Genomic DNA, 5000 nt, shown 5'->3' on the forward strand with positions numbered 1-5000 from the left:
GCAGGCGTGCGTGTGTCCTCGGCCTCGTGTCCAGGTCCCTCAGGGACTTGAGGCAACTCTCCCCGGTGGTCTCGTGGTCAGGACCGGGCTTCGAATCCCGGTCGGGGGGGATGGCTTTCTGCTGCAGATTAATTGGCACCTCTGAAAGAAAGTCTCCCCTCCTGAGCGTAAAGCTCCACCCTCACCACCACCGCCGCCTTTTCCACCCCTTGACAAACAGACAGACAGACAGACAGACAGTCAGTCCAGTTCGGGAGCGCAGCTTTCATTTGGAAGCAGACCCTGCTTGTTTCAAGTCAACGACGCCAAGTTATTTTGCACTTTGAATTATATCGCTCCGTGCGAGCGGCACTCAGCCTTGGAGAAGAAAAAAATACCACTGAGCTGAGAAAGTTCTTTTTAAAACGGTTTCCTTCCACAGCAGCTCTGAGTTTAAGAGAGAGAGAGAGAGAGAGAGAGAGAGAGAGAGATATCAGCTTTATTCTCAGTAATAAAACACACACACACACACACACACACACACACACACACACACAGAGACACTGGGAAAGAGCTGTTTTTCCTTTTGAATATCTCCCCACAGGGAGCTGCACCGTTCCCAGAGACACTGCAATACTGGGTCGATGCGTGGAGTGGACGGAGCAAGCCCCTAGTCCATCTCCCTGTTCCAAAAATCAATTTAATATATGGTCCCCAGATAGGGGACGTATCAGATATTAAACTGATAAGAACAGATTTTTTTTTTTTTTTTTTCTGACACTCTGGGGTGCCTTATTGCCTTACAGATTCATTCCAGATTCCTTGCAGTGACATTACATCAAGCCAAAGCTCTACAAGCCAAAGCTCTACACTCTGCCCGAGGGGATTTCTCCCTGACTGCATCCCCCCGGCATACAATGGCAGGAAGGCTCCAAATGGTTGCCTTCCCCCACTTGACCACGTGATCTTAGCCAAAAGGCCGAGAAGCGATACCGCGCTCGATGCGAATTGATCTCGGGTCCTGTTTGCCCTCCCTCTTTGTTCTCTGGCTGCCGGTGTTGAAAGCAGTCTCGAAGCACTGCCGTTCTCTCCCACTCTGGCCACATTTTTTGCCACCGTTTCTAATTGCAACAGTGGATGAGTTTAAAGAAGTTGCCGTTTTTTCCTTTCTTGCCAGGATTGCTTGACAGATTGGTAAATTTGCCAGTAGGCCACCAATCAGATGGGGGAGGGTTGTGTCTCAACGGACCTACGTCAGTCAGTCTCAGTCACTAACGAACTGCCGTGGAAGGAAACCTCTTTGAGTAAAACTAGTGACGTGACGTGTCTCACAATGAGCGAGCGAGTGAGATTGCAACGGCCAATTGAGAAAGAGGTGAGGTGCTGACAATCAGCAGCTCGTGTTGAAACATTCATTCCACGGCAGGCAAGACCAATCAAAAAAAATACTGCAGATGCTGGCTGGCTGGCTGGCTGGCTGGCTGGCTGGCTGGAAATGGGAAATAAAAACACAAGGCGTGTTAAAGGCTGGTTAAACTGTCGAAAGAAACAAGGCGTTAATGTTTCAGAAGCGCCTATTGAAAGGTGTCTCTCAAGCTGCTCCCTGACTGGGCCCTGTCCGTTGTCATGTTAATCGCTGGTTAAACTGTCGGAAGAAACAAGGCGTTAATGTTTCAGAAGCGCCTATTGAAAGGTGTCTCTCAAGCTGCTCCCTGACTGGGCCCTGTCCGTTGTCATGTTAATCCCAGGGCGGGGCGGGACTGCTTTGACCGGGAGACCTGTTTTCTGGGACGCAGGTGTGACATTCCAGGGAGGCACCTACTTTGTGCTGATTCGAAACGACCACGACAACGGCAACTTGCAGTTCTATATTACAACAACAACAACGCGCGTGTGGTAGTTGGGAGGGGCTGCGTTCGCGCTCTCCCCCCTGCATTGAAACTCAAAGTTCGATTTTCAATCCCATAGTCCACCAATCGGATGGGAGACGGTGTGTGTGTGTGTGTGTGTGTGTGTGTGTGTCAGTGTCAGTGTCAGTCAGTCTCTCTCTCTCTCTCTCTCTCTCTCACTCTTACTCAGAGCTGCTGTGGAAGGAAACCTTTTTAAAAAGAACTTGCATATTGAAAAAAAGATGTGTCTCAAGCTGCCGGGGCCCTGTCCATTGTCACGTTAATGGCAGGACGGGGCAGGACTGCTTTGACCAGGAGACCTGTTTTCTGGGACGCAGGTGTGAGATTCCAGGGGACCTGCTTTGTGCTGATTTCCCTGCCTCCCTCCCTCCCCCCCAGGACTTCCTTCTGAACACCTTTGTCGTTTGAGCGAGGGCCAAAAGCCTGCCTGTGAAAGGGAAGGATCAGCCGGTCAGCCCCCTGCTGGTCGCTGCTGCCAGTGCAGCAGGCGTGCGTGTGTCCTCGGCCTCGTGTCCAGGTCCCTCAGGGACTTGAGGCAGCTCTCCCCGGTGGTCTCGTGGTCAGGACCGGGCTTCGAATCCCAGTCGGGGGGGGATGACTTTCTGCTGCAGATTAATTGGCATGAAGGAAAGTCTCCCCTCCTGAGCGTAAAGCTCCACCCTCACCACCACCACCGCCTTTTCCTCCCCTTGACAAACGGACAGACAGACAGTCAGACAGTCAGTCCAGTTCGGGAGCGCAGCTTTCATTAAGCAATGGCGTTTGTGACAACTCATCGTCTGACAGGTTGATGATTTCCCCACACGCCTCCTGCCGAATAAAAGGCTCACCCTCCCGGACACTACCCCCAGAATCACCCACCCCCCCCCCCCCGGGGTGAATATTAAGCCCGAGAACACCGACTGTAACCAACCGCAGTGAAAAGTTGAAGTGGCAACTCATTAACCAGATTTATTTTGGGCAACTCATTAACCAGATTTTTTGTTCATTTGGTTTATGAGTTGCCAAGTGTAAATCTGGTTAATGAGTTGCCACTTCAACTTTTCACTGCGGTTGGTTACAGTCGGTGTTCTCGGGCTTAATATTCGCCCCGGGGGTGGGGTGTATAGCGGGCGATGGCCGGTGTGGAGTGCGTTTTTTGGGGGTTGATTTTCACTTTGCCTCGCTGGTGGAATTTGTGGGAGGCAGGCAAGGGGATTGGTGTGGGCTGGTGGGCGGCAAGGGAGATGCTTGCTTCGGGGTGTTATCCTCACTTTGGTCCGCTGGTGAGAGTAGGCAGCGGCAGGCAGGCAGGCAGGCAGGCAGGCAGGCAGGCAGGCAGGCAGGCAAGTGTGATGTAGTGTGGGGTGCAGTGCAGTGCGGTGCAGTGCTGCCCTGTCGTTTATGAAAGGTTGTAATGACACTGCTTTGCAGCTGACCATGTCCACTGATTTGTGACGCCCGTATGGAGGCTGATATCTCAGGAGGGCCGAGGCCGATTTCCTCCGGGGACGGCTCGTCGCGTGCGGCAGGACGAGGCGCAGCGGACGGTACCGAGCGCTCGGAGGTGCGGCGCTGCCCGCCGGAGGTACAGCGAAAGGCTGCAAACCGCTTTCCGCCTGCTAACTCGGCGGCCGTCAGACCGACCGACTCCGCTTTACCACCGGAGCTAGAGTCGGGCAAGGGGCACCGAAGGGTACCGGAAGGATCGCGTTCGCACGACGGGAAGTCGACTAGCGGGCCGCCGAAAGCGAGCCGGGGGCCCCCGGTTTTTCTGTCCCACCTGGAGACTGATATCTCAGGAAGGCCGAGGCCGATTTCCTCCGGGGACGGCTCGTCGCGTGCGGCAGGACGAGGCGCAGCGGACGGTACCGAGCGCTCGGAGGTGCGGCGCTGCCCGCCAGAGGTACAGCGAAAGTCTGCGAACCGCTTTCCGCCTCCTCTCACCGCACGGCTCTCCTTTTCACCCACTGGCGGATTTTCACCCTCCGACTGCTCGCTACCGTCCGCTGCGCCTGGTCCGGGCCCTGTCCATTGTCATGTTAATGGCAGGGCGGGGCAGGACTGCTTTCACCAGGAACCCGGTTTTCTGGGTCAGAGGTTCCAGGGGACCTGTTTTGTGCGGACTTCCCTGTGTCCGTCCCTCCCTGCCTGCCTTCCCCCCAGGACTTCCTTCTGAACACCTTTGTCGTTTGAGCGAGGGCCAAAAGCCTGCCTGTGAAAGGGAAGGATCAGCCGGTCAGCCCCCTGTTGGTCGCTGCTGCCAGTGCAGCAGGCGTGCGTGTGTATTCGGCCTCGTGTCCAGGTCCCTCAGGGACTTGAGGCAACTCTCCCCGGTGGTCTCGTGGTCAGGACCGGGCTTCGAATCCCGGTCGGGGGGGATGACTTTCTGCTGCAGATTAATTGGCACCTCTGAAAGAAAGTCTCCCCTCCTGAGCGTAAAGCTCCACCCTCACCACCACCGGCGCCTTTTCCACCCCTTGACAAACAGACAGACAGACAGACAGTCAGTCAGTCCAGTTCGGGAGCGCAGCTTTCATTTGGAAGCAGACCCTGCTTGTTTAAAGTCAACGACGCCAAGTTATTTTGCACTTTGAATTATATCGCTCCGTGCGAGCGGCACTCAGCCTTGGAGAAGAAAAAAATACCACTGAGCTGAGAAAGTTCTTTTTAAAACGGTTTCCTTCCACAGCAGCTCTGAGTGAGAGAGAGAGAGAGAGAGAGAGAGATATCAGCTTTATTCTCAGTAATAACACACACACACACACACACACACACACAGAGACACTGGGAAAGAGCTGTTTTTCCTTTTGAATATCTCCCCACGGGGAGCTGCACCGTTCCCAGAAACACTGCAATACTGGGTCGATGCGTAGAGTGGACAGAGCAAGCCCCTAGTCCATCTCCCTGTTCTAAAAATCAATTAAAAATAAAAGTAAATAATATGTGTGTGTGTGTGTGTCGGTGTCAGTATCAGTCAGTGAGTCAGTGTCTCTCTCTCTCTCTCTCTCTCTCTCTCACTCAGAGCTGCTGTGGAAGGAAACTTTTTTAAAAAGAACTTGCTTATTGAAAGAAAGATGTGTCTCAAGCTGCCGGGCCCTGTCCATTCTCCTGTCAATGGCAGGACTGCTT

General features: G+C 53.8%; 2 pseudogenes; both read right to left on the reverse strand.

Annotated features, from left to right (window-relative positions):
* Positions 1-582: 582 nt before the first annotated feature.
* LOC137307645 (U2 spliceosomal RNA) lies at positions 583-787 on the reverse strand (annotated as a pseudogene).
* Positions 788-4695: 3908 nt separating this feature from the next.
* On the reverse strand, positions 4696-4812 carry LOC137307649 (U2 spliceosomal RNA; annotated as a pseudogene).
* Positions 4813-5000: the final 188 nt, after the last annotated feature.

The sequence above is a fragment of the Heptranchias perlo genome, unplaced genomic scaffold, assembly GCF_035084215.1.
Source record: "Heptranchias perlo isolate sHepPer1 unplaced genomic scaffold, sHepPer1.hap1 HAP1_SCAFFOLD_1079, whole genome shotgun sequence".
Lineage (NCBI taxonomy): Eukaryota > Metazoa > Chordata > Chondrichthyes > Hexanchiformes > Hexanchidae > Heptranchias > Heptranchias perlo.